Genomic DNA, 17,501 nt, shown 5'->3' with positions numbered 1-17,501 from the left:
CATCTCTCTCCTCTCCTTTCCTACCTCCAATGGGGAAAAAAAGTTATATCTTTTATTATAGTCTCCCAAGTTTCTGAGACTCCTTCCAATTTTTTTTCCATCTATTTCTGTTAATCAGACTGGGTAATTTCTATTGTCCTCTCTTTAGTTCACTGATTCTTTCCTCTGTCTCCCCCACTCTGCTATTGAACCTATTCATTGAGTTTTAAATTTCAGTTATTATATTTTCCTGTTTTAAAATTTCAGTTTGGTTCTTTATTATACTTGTATAATATACTTGCTGAGACTTTTATTTCTTTTCAGAGATCTGCAATTTTTTCATTTGTTTCAAGTTTGTTCATAATTGCACTTTGAATCATTTTTTATGATGGCAGAGGTATAATTTTTGTCAGATAACTCTAAACTTTTTGTCATCTTGTTGTAGACATCTGTTATGGGCTGCATTGTGTCCCCCACTTCAAAACTTTTATATTGAATTCTCAACCTCCAATACCTCAAAATGTAACCATACATGGAGATAGAGTCTTAAAAGAACTAATTAAGATTAAATGAAGTCATATGGGTGGGACCTAATCCATGTGACTGTATTTGGAGATAGGACCTTCAAAGAGGTAATTACATTCAAATTAGGCCAATAGGGCAGGATCCTAATCCAATGTAACTGGTGTCCTTGTGAGAAAAGAGACATCAGGGATGCACGCTCACAGAGAAAGCCTATGTGAGGGCACAGCAAGAGAGAGTCACTTGCAAGCCAAGGAAGAGACCTCCGTAGAAACAAAACCTACCAGTACCTTGATCTTGGACTTCCCAGCATCTAGAACAGTAAAAAATGTGTTTAAGCCACCCAGTCTGTGATACTTTGCTATGGCATCTCTAGCAAACTAATACACCATCTATTTATGGTCTTTCTTCATTACCTTTGAGATCTTCCTAGGTTTTGGTATAATGAGTGATTATCAATTGAAATCTGAACTTTTCCGGATTTCACTGATGCACTTCTAGCAAGGCAAGGGAAGGCTCTGCCCCATTACTGCCTGGTAAGGGAGGAAGTTTAAGTTTCCCCCTTGGTCTCTGTGATGGTTGATTCTGGATATCCATTTGACTGGATTTAGGGATACCCATATAGCTGGTAAAGCATACATTATTCTCGATGCTTCAGTAGACATTGAGCTCATCCCTCTTCTGCTGAAAGGGAAACCCAAGTGGTATGTTATTTGATTAGAATGATTGGGCTCCCCCAGCTGTGTTTGTGAGGGTGTTTCTGGAGTAGATTGGCAGGTGAGTCCACGGACTGAGTGGAGAAGATTTACCCTCAATGTGGGTGGCCACCATCCAATCAGCTGGGGGCTCAGGTGAAACAAGAAGGCAGAGGAAAGGTGAATTCTGGCTCTCTTTTCCAAAGCTGAGATACTCTGCTTCTCCGGCCCTTGGATGTCAGAACTCCAGGTTCTCTGGCGTTTGGACTCTGGGACTTGCATCAGTGCCTCTTCACCCCAGGATCTTGGCCTTCAACCTCCCAGTGAGGTCACACCATCAGCTTCTCTGGTTCTCAGGCCTCCAAGACTTGGATCAAGCCACACTACCAGCTTCCCTGGTTCTCCAGCTTGCAGATGGCCTATTGTGCAACTTCTCAGCCCCCATAATCAACTGAGCCATTCCCCTAATAAATCCCTTCTAATCTTTTTCTCTAGGATATACGTTCTAGAAGACATATGGTACATATAGAGAGACAGAACATATACATATATATCCTATATTTATATATTACATATCCTATATATGCTTATAGATAGTATAGTATATATAAGTATATATACATTTATATATCCTATATATGATATATATACTCTTATATATCCTATATATGATATATACACACATATATACTATTTATATAACTCTGTGGAGGCCTCATTAGGCCTCTGTATTAGATCTTCTGTAACTGGCAGATTGGTGTGCCTCATTACTTCTTCCCATACAGCTTCCACTGACCCCACAAGGAAGTGAAGGACCTCATTTCCGCTAGGCAGTGGTGGAAGTCCTGTCTCTCTACCAGGCCTCCTCTGATACCACCCCAGCAGAGGCGGGTGCAGCACCTTTTCACTGCTGGGTTGCGGTGGAAGTCTAAGCTTTCCACATGACCTTCAGGTATCCTGCAGTGTGAGAGGGTCTCATTACCACACAGTGGGAACGAAAGCCTTGTTCCCTACCCAACATTCTCGGACACCACCTTTGTGAAGGGCTTGGGGTTTTAAAGCCTGACAAGAGTAGAAGTCGAGGTGCCCCCTTAGCCCTTTGCTGGTGTAGGTGGGGGTGTGACCACAGATTTTTCTGTGGTGTTTGGCTGGAGTAGAGTGGATACTATGTAAACATTTCCTGTTTTGTGAGGCTGCTGCTTTCCTGGTTCTTTGGCTAGAGGGAGTGGGCTTTTATCAGGGCTGTTTCATGTGTCCTTGCAGGCGTTTCTAAAGTGCCAGCTTCTTCACCTCCTGGACTGGAATTGATGAAGCAAAAAGAAAACCTGAAGAACTCACTATGGTATCATTTCTTGTGTGCAGAGGTCCCTATACAGTATACCGCCTTTTCCCCGCCTTTCACAGTCGTCTTATGCCTGTTTTATATATTAGTAGAATGTCCAGGGCTTTTAGTTGTACTTGGCAAGAGGAATAGGGAAAAATATGTCTACTCCATCTTCCTAGAAGCAACAGGGTTGATCCATTTTTGAGCACCTGAAAAGTCAATTTATCAAACAATTTTATAAATAACTTTAAGCGGAAGAATAATCACTGCAGATCTTCAAAATGTTTTTCAACCCGTATCTGTGGGCACTTTGGCTTAACCTAATCCCAGCCTACCACCATCTTTTTGGATTTCTCTCTCTTTTTTACATTTCTTTTCACTTGTCTTTCTCCTTCCTGTTTAGAGAAAATCCAACAAATTATCTTCCCCACACTTCCTTGAAATCTTAGTGAAGTTTATCAAGTGTCTGCCATGTGCCTAGCACGGCAAACTGTGTCCTGCTGAAATTTTCCTTCGCAGAAGGAGGGAAAGCTGCTGCGAAAACATGGAAACACAGAAAGAGGAAAGTCAAAAGTACCCAGGGAGTCTCTGAGTTTGTGTGTGCGCATGGGTGAGGTCGCAAAAGGGGAGCAAACCTCCCACGTCCTACAGCTCAGATGACTTATCAATCGGAGGTCAGTGTTATTAGCAACTTTTTGTCCTAAAAAATATGGATGTGACTTTTTTAACCAAAAAGAGGCTAATGCAACTCTTTAAGAATGGAAAAACATTGTTTGCTGAATGCAATGACCCTCCCATGTGACCCAACTCCTTTGTCATCCTTTCCTCAATATTAAAATCCTCATTACTAATGTGAATATGATTAGCATTTTAATTATGTACTTACCTTAAAACTGTGTTTCTCAGGGTTGGGTACAGGGGCTCACGTCTGTAATCACAATGCTTTGGAAGGCTGAGGATTACTTGAGGCCAGGAGTTCAAGACCAGCTTGGACAACATAGTGAGGTCCCCTCTCTACAGACAATTTTTGAAAACCGACAGGTGCAGTGACTTGTGCCTGAATTCCAGCACTTTGGGAGGCTGAGGCAGGAAGATCACTTAGCCCAGAAGCTTAAGGCCAGTCTGGGCAGCATAGCAAGACTCCATCTCTACAAAACATTTTAATAAATTAGCCCGGCATAGTGGTGCGTGCCTGTAGCCCCAGCTGCACAGGAGGCTGAGGCAGAAGGATCACTTGAGCCCAGGAATTCAAGGTTACAGTGAGCCACGATCACACCACTGCACTCCAGTCTGGGTGACAGAGGAAGACCCTGTCTCTAAAAAAAAATTTAAAGACCCTATTTTTCAGTTTTTCCCCATCCAGTTTTCAGTATTTAGAAATCCTGGCTCTGAGGGTCAGGCCCTGAAAACTGCTCTGGGCCCCCCACCAGCTTTATTTACAACCCCACACAGTTCCCACACAGCTACAGATGGGTCCTGAGGCCTTAGTCTATCACAGATTTCTTTCTGGAATGCATGAGGAGTGACCCAGATTTTTCAAATGCCTACAATCTCCTTTGAAATAGCAGCTGCTTCAAAGGAAAGATCTATTATAGAAAATACAAACAAATATTTCAGCTGGGTGCTACTTGGAGATTTTATAATTTGCCCCTTACTAGGATTTTTTGCATTGGCAAACAGAAGGCATTCTGTCACTGTGAAGCATTTCAATTGATTAGAGTTCAGCATCACATAGCTAAAAGGCAAAAATAATCTTACCATTCATCTAACTAAGTAGATCAGCCATAAATACAATTCAAGAGAGCTAAGCAAGCTGTGATAGGAGACAAGACCTCTGTAACCAATTGCAAACATTGCTAATTTTTCTAAGCCCTTGGTCAAATCATTTTTTTCTAGGTATTGCCTTAGAGAAAAAGACCTATTTCTAAATTTCTTCTGGAAGTGTGATTTAAAAAAAATCCATCTTATTGAAAATTTCTTGCCGTCGTAGGCTGTTCCTGAGACACCCCGTGACTTCTAACAGAAGAATATACCCTTAAGATAGATTAATTTTATAAACTATGACTTCTTAATCTTTATCTACACAACCGCACTGGGAATAGTACCTTGAATTCATTATGTTTTTCAAATTAAATTTAAATTGATGAATTTCTCATGCATGCTACACAAAACCATCTACTCTATAATACTTATTTGTTAAATATTTGCACTGTGCTTGCTGGACATCACAAAAGGCAAGGTTGTTGGTTTTGACTGGTGTCAAAAGATTTTTTAAATGAAAAATTAAGATTTAAAGAGACCGATAGGAAAATTAATTAATCCCATCTGGAACTCAAGTCTGCTGTTGGTAAGTAAACTATATTAAAATAAAACTCAATCCATCTTTAGTATAGGCATGTTCAAATTCTATTTACTATTTTATATAAATATTAATACTTCTAACAGCTTCATTAGGGGAGAAAAAAATTCCTTCCCATTATCTGGCAGTGGCAGGTAAAAAGCAGCACGAAAAATGTGCATTGGAAGCATCATCTACCTGAGCACTTGGTGACTTTACCTGGGCACTCAGCTTCATGAACACAGAACCAGCATTTTAACCTCTGCCTGGGAATATCACAACCTGGTTCACCTTCCCGGCTCCCTCCTTATCTTGGCATCACCCCATCTGCTCTGCTGGCTTGGCTTAGCCTTAGCCCGGTGGGCTTTCTGGTTATTTTCAGGACACAATGTCTAGGAAACCACTCCCCTCCACCCCACCTTGACCCTGACTTCAGTCCTGGATGAATTCCCTCCCTTTCCCTCAGAGTGGGCCTCACTCAGGGCTGCAACCGCCGCTCCTCTCTCTCTGCAGCCACCATCCTCACGCAATGGATTGATCACTGAGAAGCAGGTAAAACTCTAGAAAATGAACAAACAGCACTTTAGATCAGAGTAATGGACAGGATCAGAAATCGCTGGTGTACATCTTTTCTCTGGGACGAGAGGTGCAGATTGTTTAATTCTTCACACTCAGTTCATGACACATTATCATCAAAGATCTCTACAAGGTTCCCCTTTTGTGTTGTTAAAAAAAAGTAAATGAATTAATTACTTTTTATCTCATTACCATAACCAACTGCTTTTCCTCCACCCCTTTATGAAAAACCATTCTGACAAGTGTACATGAATTTTTTTGTTAAGTGCATTTCTACAAAATTCTCATTGGTGTGTGTGTGTGACAGAGAGAGAGTGTGTGGGTGTGAGTGTGTGTGACAGAGAGAGAGAGAGTGTGTGTGTGTTATAGATCTCATTCTGTTTCTTTTCTCACTTGGGATTATTTTTAAGCTTCATTATGTAGCTATGTATAACTCAATCTGTTACTTTTAACTACTGCACGATACCCCATGTGCACGTTCCCCACATGGATTCTACTCACTCTTCTAGTGTTGGTCACCCAGCCTGCCTAGAACTCCTGCCATTACAAATAACATTGCAAACATCCTTACATGTCTCCCAAATGAAATGCCATGATCATTTCTTTAGGTTTATACTTGAGTGGATTTCCTGGGGCATCGTGGGCGGTAGATGCTATTGGTGCCATACCTACGTCTCCTTGTCTTACTGCAGGCCAGGCCTCCTTCACTGCCAACGGCGAGCACCTGCCCTCTCGTTCTCAGCAGCCCTGAGCCAATGCATGAGGAGCGTTGTATATAAATACCTTAGCTCTTTCGCCCCTTGGATGGGAAAATTGGGAGGCTCTTGTTCTACACTGGCTCCTGGAAGTCCCCAGTTAAGCTCCAGTGACTCACAGCGGAACTTGCTTGAAAACATGCCCTTATTGAGCGCCTTCCCTTCCTACCAGCATATCCTGGCATCATCTCCTGAATAAGCCACTTCCACTTAAATCCTTATCTCAGAAGCTGTTTCTGGGAGAACCCAAACCAAGACATAGAGGGTATGTATCTTCACCTTGACTCAGTAGTATCAGGTTGCTCAACGGAATGACTGCCTGGATCGGGCTCCCAGCTGCAATGAGTCGAGTGCTGCCAAAGTCCCTCATCCTCTCCAACACCAGCAATGTCTAGCTTCCCCATTTGTGCCCATGTAACTGGCTTATAGTGATATCTCACTATTATTTTCATTTCTATTTCTCCAATTGCCAACCCTTTTGAACTTTTCTTTATTTGGTGTGCTTCTGTCTTCATCTCTCTGTGAAACCCTGCTGCGATGGAGACAATAATAACAGTGAACACTTAGATCATCCTTGCAATACTCACACCACATTCTTTGACTCACTTAATCATGACAGCAACCCTAGGTACTATTCTTATCATCATCTGCATTTTGAAGATAAGCCAAAGCATGAGATGTTAAGTGATTTGCCCAAAGCCACATGGCTACTAGGCAATAGAGCCGGAGTTTAAGCCAAGATTCAGGCTGAGAGTCTGTGCTTTGAGTCTTCTCTCTCTGCTGCCTTTTCCTAATCAATATTTGAAAAGCCTGACCCTCTTCTATCCTTCAGAGTCTCCTATTCCCCTTCCTGGTAAATGAAGAATGCAGGGAGTGAGTCCCGGAATTGGGCACGGAACCTCTGCAACTGCACGGTGCAAAGTATACCTGGTCAGCGCAATCATTACAGAAAGAAATATTCTGCTTAACTAAATACTCTGGCTAATGGAAGATGACATGACTATCAAATTGGGATGTAAAAAATAATACCCTAAAGAGATATAGTCTGTATTCATTTTCTATTTCTGCTATTAAAATTGCCACAAATTTAGTGGTTTAAAACAATACAAATGGATTATCCCATGATTCTTTAGGCCAGAAGTTCACACGAGCTCAATGGATTCCTCTGCCCTGGGTCCCAGAGATTGACATCAAAGTATCAGCTGACCCAGACTCTCACATGAAGGCTCTGGGGGAGAATTTGCCGCCAAACTGATGCAGGTTGCTGGCAGAATTATGTTCTGAATTCTTGTTTCCTCGCTGGCTGAGTTCTGGTCTTTTCACTGGCTGGGAGATGTGACCTTCGTCAGCAACATAAGGCCACCTACACTACCCATCATGCTGCAACCTCCGTCCTCAAACTAGCATTAGTGCATCCCATCCCCCTCACACCTCTAATCTCTCTGACTTCTGTTTCTGCTGCATCTCTCCTGACTTCAGTCACAGAACGTTCTCTGTGTTTAAGAGCTGTGCGATTAGATTGGGTCCACCTCAAAAATCCAGGATAAACTCCCAATTTTATGGTCGGTTACCTTAATCACATCTGCAAAATCCCTTTGATATGTCATATAATATATCCATAGGTCCCAAGGATTAGGACATGGATGTCTCTGGAGGGCCACTGGGACATCACAAGGTTTTAGGAATCTGGGGTCACCACTGCAAATTTCAATGGGGGTAATAATAATACCTACTTAGAGGATGATTATGAGAATTAAGTAAGTTAATATTTGTAAAGTGCTTAGAACAATGTCTGGAAAGTACTATATAAGTGCTTGTTGAATGGACACATGGATGGATGAATGAATGAAATAAATGCTGGAATAAATGAAGTTCTGAATTTACTTTAAAGGTTAGAAGTATAGGTGGCTAAGCTGAATCTTTTGTCATCTAACAGCAAAAATGGGACGTATTAAGTAGCTTACAGAACTGATTTACTTTAAGGCCCAGTTAGTCAATAAATCTCTGCTCTGGCGTGGACTTCGGGATAGATAATCCCACATGTCACATCATACACTGTGGGTTGTTTTAGAGCATTTACAGCCCTTGCCTTGGTATCCGTAGACATACAGATTTCCTGGAAGTTGAGAAGTAGATACAGGCTTTTGTCTACACTTGATGGAAACTCTTAACTTCCATATTCCCATAACTCTCCACAGTCCCTTTGCTGTATTCAGGACAGAGATCATAGACAGAGAGACCGTAAACACCAGGCTATTTTCTAGTTTCAGTGTGCTTTCATCTCCTGAAGAAGCAGCATGATAAAGTGAATTTGAATCTTGCCTCTGCTATTTACTGGCTATTTGTTTTTGGAAAACGTCCACATCCTAGATGCAAAATGGAGTTAGTAATAACCGCCTTCAGCTGCTGTTAGAACTATAACCAATGTAATCTCGCTACCTAGTGATGCCTGGCACATGAAATAGGGACTCAGAAAATGGCTACTATTATCATAACATTATTTCTAGGCACGCCAGATAAAATACATGATGTCAGTTAAGTTTGAATTCCAAAGAAACAATAAATACTGTTTTGTACATCCAAAATATTGGGTGGAATATAATTTACACTGTTTTTATTTGCTAAATCTTGCAACTCTATTTCATTTGACCCTTATGACACCATGGAAATACATATTGTTCCCACTATTCAGGAGAGGAAACTGGAGCTCAGAAAAAGTGTTACAAAGTGATCACAAATACATTGAGAGATAGAACCTGTTTTGCTTTGCTTTTACCAAGATCTTGTCCTCCCCTCTAAAGGAAACTCTTGCTTTTCTCTCTTTATCTTCATCCCACCTCCAAGGTGCTTAACACAGCCACCTAAACATAAGTTTTCCATACATAGACTGTTGACATGAACAGACAAAGGAATAGCATGGAATTGTTATGCTACAACAGACCCTCGCTCACTGCAGGCAGGAGGGCTACCGCCTCTCCAAACAGGAGAACTGACTTGAAACAAATGGAAAGAGATGAGGTGAATGTAAAAGAAAGATGAACATTCATTCTACTCTTAGTTCATACTGATAGAGTGTTATCTTTCAGGCAATATTTATTAAGAGTCTGCTGCATGTACCCAGAAATGAGCTTGTTCCCTGTAGGTGTGAAGTAGGTGGACAGGGAGATATCTCGAGTAGATCATTAAGATCCTCAAGGTCAGGAGCCAGGACGTTTTCTTGTGTTTTGTGTCGTGGCCACATATCCCCAGCTCCCACCTACGTTATATTAACTGCATCTTGTTCCTTGTGTTTTATTAGTGTCCTCGCCAAAAAGCGAATAGAGGAGCTAAAGTTCGACTAAGTATTGACTCCTAATAAGTCATTCCAGTTGAGGTTTAGGTTGTCTGCGAGATTTCACTAAGCCAGGTCTGAGTTATAACAGCCATCAAAGATTTGGCCTTATCAGTAATGATATCATGAAGGAGGTAGAAGAACTTTAGACTCAGCTTTGAGTTACTCTTTTGGAGACAAGCCAATTTAAAAGAAGTCACCATAAACGTAGAGTTCAGGGATAAGTCTCTGAGATTCTATTGCAGGCAAACTCCAGGAGAAGTGTAATTTCCACAAAGCATCTGTCTCAGGTCCTTTTTCAGTCTCTTGGGAAGAACTCATATTTCTTATTTCTGCAATCACACACACAAAAAAATGTTTCCTATAGTTAAGTACATACTCATAAAGAAGAACACACTAGTGCTGAGGGCTTCTGTAAGTTGTTAACTCACGTGGCTACACCAGGAACCCTTCCGTAAAGAGAAAGGAGGCCTTCAGATTACCACTGCGCCCAGAAGCCTTTCGCTTCTCTTTCTACCGGTACATTTTGCAGACTTTTTCACAACTATTTCCACAGCCTCTTTCTTTTTTTTTTTTTTTTTTAACCATTGCAATGGTGCCCTTTTCTACCAATTTTAGCTTTACTTACATTGACCCACTTGGTTTTATGGAGAGACTGAATTCAGAGTATTATTTTTAATCCTTATGAAAGAAAGTCCCCATTCACCCTTTCTATGTTCATAACAGTCTGATCTGGCATCTCCTTGAGAAGGAAATATCTACGCAGTGTGAAAGTGCTTACAGCAGCCCGAAGAGAGCCAGGCCAACTGGGCCAAAGGAACTGCCTATTGACAACACCTGTATCTCAGCTCATTTCTACACACATAGGCTGGAAATGTCTGCTGTGAAATTCCAATTGTTTACTTTTTTTTTTGAAACAGTGTCTGGCTCTATCACCCAGGCTAGAGTGAAGTGGGCATAATGACAACTCACCACAGCCTCAAACTGCTGAGCTCGAGCGATTCTCCTGCCTCAGCATCTCAAGTAACTGGGACTACACGCGTGCACCACCACACCCAGCCTCAATTGTTTACTGTCTAATAAATCAACAAATCATTTAACTCAGGAACCAATTTTTCCTTAAATCAGTTTCTCAAAGTGGAGCCATGGACCACTTACATCAGATTCACCCTGGGATTCTTACATAACAGGCAGACTTTGGGGCTCCACTCCAGACCCACCACCAAGTCAGGCTTTTAAATTAAAAGTGAGTTTTTAAAACCTTGCCTTAGAGAAGGTATTCTAAATGTGATTCTAATTGAACTTGATGACTTATTTCCTCCATTGACTAGCTAGTATTGTCTAGGTAATAACCACCTCTGACTATATCACTTAATTATACTCTCTGGGCCCATGTACCTAGGTCAAGAATGGATCTGGGAGCCGTATAGTGGCCACATCTGAGAGGAACCCTGGGTAGTGCCAAGGATCCACCCAGGCTGGGTGGGGTCAGTCATCCGTTGCAGCACCAAGCCGCATGATCTTGTGATTTCTCTATAATGTGTTTAGTACCTACAGAACCCTCTAGACTGAGACAGCCTCCATTTAATCTACTTTTGAGGAGGGAAGATAAGGATGTGTAATGCCACACAAAGGAAATGAGAATTATAGAAAGCAACTGAAGTAATTTTAGCAAGCATATATATGCTAATATACTGAAACTACAAATTGAATCTCCTGTGGTTTTTCTATAAACTTTCAATCTCCCCTCACTGGAGATTAGTAAAATCATTAGCCGGATAGAGTGAAAGGAATTATATTTTTTCCAGGTCTGGTCTGGATTTTCTTTCTTTGTCTAGCATCTGCATTGTGTTCTGCTTCTCTTCTGTTTAGACTGCTCTTTGCTGGAATGGTCATTCCTCATTTTTTGACAATACCAGCATTTAAACACTTCCAGACTCCCTCGAATGTTCGAAGTCTAGATCCTACATGCTGAGATGGTATGAATTGGATTTCTGTGCTCTATCTCACTCTCTAATCAAAGTATTTCCCCCAGAGTTCCAATCCCTCTGAAAAAATGTCTTTTCCTGGAGGAAGCGACACAGTCCTTAGTCTGGCCTTTGGCTCTGTGCCTCCTAGAGGTTGCCTGTCACTGTCAAAGGAAGACTGCAGGTCTCTTCATTTTACTAGGTGAGTAGACATTCTAGGTTGAGACCCCTCTACTCTGAAAAAATTCCCAGTTACACAAAAACCCTTGCATTTTATCATATTTCCTGTTATCAAACACTCTCAGAGTCACTTGAGGTCTTTCTGCCTCTGTCAGGTAGGCTATATGCCCCTGACCTGCATAACCCTCCCAACCTATCTGCAGGTAAGAGAATGAAGTGAATTATCCCTTCCTGAGGGGCATAGTACACAGGTACCCAGTCTATGACATTCTGCTTTTAGGAAAAGCAGAAGTTGGTGGGAAGCTTCTTTGTCTAGTGGGTGTTCTGCCATCACAGAGCAGCCCACGAGGTGAGGCATAGGTCCATCCATGTGGTTTGTGTTACATGCAGAGATGTTCATATGTTATATGCAGAGATGACGCTGCTCCTGTTTGCTGTGTGCGATAGAACAAACTCACAATCCAGGAATATTCATAACAGGAGCTTTGGATGCATGAGAAAGAGGCAGTAAAGTTGAAGGAGGCTCTTCTGTTCTCCTCCCTTAGGAATAAGTTTAGTTAGTGTTCATCTGGTTCAAATAAAGATAATAATCATGTAAGTATTAAAATTTTTATCAAAATTTGAGCTATTGTGGAAATCAGATGATAATAATAATGAGTAGAAAGATAATTTTACTTGATGCTTTATAGGTATTGGTGGACTTAAAATGAAGTCCTCTAAAGTAGAAGCTGAATTTTAAACAGTCCTTGGATTTTGTTCAAATTCAATTTTCAAAAGAATGAGGTGCCACAATTTTTTAAATCACTCCAGAAGATTAGTCTTTCTCAAAAATTGACTATTCCTCAAGGAAAACATTCTATAATGAAAGGCAATAAAGATCTATAATTGCATGTAATGAGACTTTTCTAATCAATTTGGGCAGGGAACTGAATCAACTTGAAAATCCTGGCCTGCAAATTTTTGGTCCTCCAGCTAAATAAAGCACCAGTAGAGCCGTTTATATTTGCTGTTGTTTTTTAACCAGAATTATTTTGAAAATAGAAATTACATAGGACCGAAATATCAAAATAGAAACTTGATGTACTAGAATAACCTGCCTTGGGAAAGAACAAAAAGGATCATTCTTGATTTTTAAAATGGATTTAGCTGTAGAAATATCATCTCCCTCTATGCAGGAAACAGAGACATACATAAGTGTGACAATGGATCCAAGACACTCATTTATTCATTCAACAGGTATTCATTTGTACCAAGAACTGGTCCAGCCAACACATGTAATGGCCGTTTCTTTTCTTTAGTCTTTTGGATCAGATACCAATAATACATGCTAGCCAAAACATTTCCAAAGATAAAGATGTTTATAAAGTAAAATTGTTCAGCTGGGTGCGGTGGCTCATGGCTGTAATCCTAGAACTTTGGGAGACTGAGGCGGGTGGATCACTTGAGGTCAGGAGTTCGAGACCAGCCTGGCCAACATGGCAAAACCCTGTCTCTACTAAAAATACAAAAATTAGCCGGGCGTAGTTTTGGGCGCCAGTAATCCCAGTTACTCAGGAGACTGAGGCAGTAGAATCACTTCAATCCTGGAGGAGGAGGCTGTAGTAAGCTGAGATTGCGCCACTGCACTCCAGCCTGGGGGACAGAGCAAGACCGTTTCAAAAAAAAAAAAAGTTGTTTTCCTTTCAATCTCAAATGGGTGTTAACAAAGCTTTGTTAATCCCACTGAAAATTTCAAATAAATTCATCTGTGCTTCTTCATTTACTTAAATAATCGTATGAACAAATATTTTTCATTTTCCTTACATTACCATATGTTATAAACACAGGCATGTATATATACATATTACTCTATAACTTTTTCCACTTTATTATATGTTGGTATATGACTAAGACAACATGTAGGGATATACCTCATTATTTTTCTTAACTACGTGGTGTTCTATAGTCTAAATTTCTATAATTTAAAAAATGCAATTATTATCTTATTGAAAGATCTTCCATTTTTTCTTGTTTTTATACAAAAGAAAATTGCCACAATAAACATTCTTTAATATATAAATTTATATGCAAATTATTTTTCTGTAAATATATGCTCAAATATATACATAGTATATCCGTTTTTAATTTTCATAAAAATGCCAGATTACTTTAGCATGAGCTATGGCAATTTATAAGAAAGCAACAAAGTGTGTGAGTTCTTCACATCCAAGCCAGCACTTGATATTATAAAGGAGGAAACATTTTAGGTTTTCCAGCTGGAGCACTGTGAACTGACTGACAAAAGACAGGTGAACTAGAGTAAAACAGAAGTTTATAAGCATGTGCGTCACTCATACACATGAGCGCGCTCAGCAATGAGTAACTCAAAGGGGTGGTTAGAACTTGGGCTTAAGTAGCATCCCAACAGAAGAACAAAAAATTTTTAGAGAAGTGACAAGGCAAAGGAAAAGGAATTTGAGTCTCTAGGACCCCAAGTTGTGGGAAGGCAAATATATGGTGGAAACAAATGGAAGATAAAGACTAGTGTCGTTTGTTAAGTAGATTCCCCTAATGCTCTGATAAAGGTTTAGAGTTGTCTCTGATGATTGACTTCTGTCCTTCCTGGTAGAGAGGGGCAGGAAGACACAGTGACAAATTTATATCCTGCTTTTAGGCAAATAGGGAAGGGCAGAGAGCTTTGCTTTGCTTTTTCTCAGGTGTCTTCAGCTCAAAATAATCCTTTTGCCAAAGTATCATATATTGGAGTGGCTTAGTCCACTTCAATATTAGCAATATTTTGGCCAGGTGTGGTGATTCATGCCTGTAATCCCAGCACTTTGGGAGGCCAAGGCGGGTGGATCTCTTGAGGGCAGGAGTTCAAGAGCAGCCTGGCCAACATGGTGAAACCCCGTCTGTTCTAAAAATACAAAAATTAGGTAGACATGGTGGTGCATGTCTGTAATCCCAGCTACTTGGGAGGCTGAGGCATGAGAATCACTTGAACCTGGAAGGCGGAGATTGCAGTGAACCAAGATCACAACCACTGCACTCCAGCCTGGGCAACAGAGCAAGACTCCATCTCAAATATACACACACACACACACACACACACACACACACACACACACACAGACATACACACACACATATAATCAATATTTTAATTTTGGAATCTAATAGTTGAAAATGGTAGTTGTTTTTATTTTAATTTGCATTTTTAAGATGACCAATAAAGTTCATATATTTATTGAACCTGATGGGGCTCAGAACATCATACCCCAGAGTAAGGTGCCTTGGCATGCTAAGTATTTTGACTGAAGGAGATTGGAGGCTGCAGAAGCATGCAGGTCTCTCACCTCTTCCTGCCCTCCTTTCTCCCACCACCCTTGCTCCCCTCAAGCAAGTCATGGAAACTAAAATTCCTATCCCACAAAGTAAGTTACAAAACTTACAAGGGTCACTCTCTGATTTCCTCCTTTCATCCCTGATGATCTTCATGTGACAGGTGTCCTGCCCCATGGGGACAAGGGATATCATACAGAGACACAGGAAAAAATCTGAATAAACAGACCTAGCTAAGTCCTCCACCCCACCCCACTGCCCAGTTTATTAGATAATATCTCTTTTTGTCCAGTCACCTTTCTCCACATCTCCACAACTATCTATTTCTTTCATCAGACTAAGCATAGGAATACACAGTCTTCCCTGGGTCTTTGGGTCTTCATTTCTAAGGCTCCAGTATCACATAAAACTTTGGTTAAATAAATGTGTTATCCTTGTCTCTTGTTAATCTGTCTTGTGTTATAGGGATGTCAACTGTGAACCTTGCGATGGGCGAAAAAGATATTACTTTTTCTCCCCTACAGACATTTTCTCTTTTCTGTGGCCTGCCTGCTGATTTCCTTGGCTCATTTTTCTACTGAATTGTTTATAATTTGCTTGCACATTTGCTAGAAACTCTTTGCATATAATCCTTTGTTATGTGTATTGCAAATGTTTTATCTCGATCTATTTGATTGTCTTCTGTTTTTGTGTTTTCTTTTGCTGTGCTAAAGCTTTTAATTTCTGTGTAAAAAATTCTGTCAATTTGTATTATTTGTGGCTTTTTTTTCTGTCTTGGTTAAGAAGTTTACTCCCACTACAATCTCTATCCCAAGGAAATATAAAAGTTATATGCTTTTTGTAGCCTTTACAGCTGTAGGTTCCAATATCATTCAGAGCCAGCCTTTGCCTGTGTTTGTTTTTCTAGAACCCTTTTTTATACACTTCTGTATAATCTCTTCCTATGCTCCATCCTCTAAATTGCCCCGGATTTAGTAACAGGGGTTTGTTTGTTTTTCATTTGTTTGTGTCTTGTTTTTGCAGACTTGATCTGTTCTGTCAAAGAAGAAATCAATATGGGAATTATTAGCAAGGGCAGCTTCATTTTCAAAAGGCCTAGAGAGAAGAAAACACATGATGAGCCCCATTGCTCAACACTTCCTGCCACATATCTCTATGCCCACACATTAGCAAGCATATTACAGCACCCCCATACTACATGGCATGGCTTCAAATTCTTCTCAGTAAAACACCTGTAACAGACTGTTTTTCTCAAAGACATCCGCAACTGTACCTCCCACCCCAGGGGCTTTCTAGAACCTTGCTACTCTCTCTTTGAGAATTGGAGTCTAATTCCCCTCCTCTTGAGTCTGGGCAGATTTGAGGCTTACCTGTAACCAACCATGTATAGCAGAAGCAACTCTGTTGGCCTCTCAAGATTAGGTTATGAAAAATAATGCAGCTTTTTCCTTATTACTTGAAATGTTCACTCTTAAGGGTAAAATACATGCCCTTGAAGTCTTTAGCCGCCAGGTAAACCGTTCAATTACCCTGAGGCCACTATGCTGTAAGGAAGGCTAGCCCTACAGAAATAATACATGTGTGTATATATGAATATGTGTATATATATATATCTATAAATACATATATAGAGAGAGATGCCAGCCCCCAGCTGCTCCAGACCCCACTACACCAAACCACTGTATGACTGAACTATGTAAAAGACCTTCAACCAGAATTGCCCAATTGAGCTCTTTCTGAAATTGTGACCTACAGAAATCAAGAGGGACAATAAAATATCTACTGTTGTTTTAAGCCATGAAGTTTTGAGATGTTTTGTTAGAGAGCAATAAATAATTAGAATGCCATAGTAGATAGAAACAACCAATAGAATGGAGTTTGCCGTGAGTTCAAACGTATTTACATCCTTTGCCTAACTATACATGAAACTTTAGGCATCTATAAGCAAGACATTTTTCAACAGAGGGCTTTTATAGGTTTTCAAATAACTCAGTGATTTTGTTTCTTACTCTTGGGTATAATTCTGGTTTTGCTACCTTTCAAGAAAAGTATTCCCCACACTTCTGCAAAATAAATAAATAAATAAATAAAATGTAGAGAACTGAGGACTAGGGCCATTTAGAACAGCTGTCTACCACCTTCTGGTTCATTTCTTTCCCTCACTTGACATGCCTAGATAAAACTTCTTTCAGCAAGTCCCAAGGGATTGTCTGGTTAAGATGCTCAAAAGTCTGAAGGGGAGTTAATTTCTTAACATACCTTTTGATAATCTTACAGATATTCATAAATGTGATCAAAAAGATGCTTCATCTTATTTTTTCCTGATTCCCACTTGCCCTCTTCCCGCCTCAATTCCCCACATACACATCATCTCCAAGGTAACCCATGTCAGCAATTATATCATCCTTCCATATAATCCTATACAGCCAGACGTGCATGTATATGACTGTACAAAAAAGCTAAGGCTTTTAAACTTGTCAGTCCCACAGACTGTGTTCACTGCTATGTGGCTG

The sequence above is a fragment of the Macaca fascicularis genome, chromosome 4 (assembly GCF_037993035.2).
Source record: "Macaca fascicularis isolate 582-1 chromosome 4, T2T-MFA8v1.1".
In the NCBI taxonomy this organism is placed as follows: Eukaryota; Metazoa; Chordata; class Mammalia; order Primates; family Cercopithecidae; genus Macaca; species Macaca fascicularis.
This window is presented reverse-complemented; position numbering follows the sequence as displayed.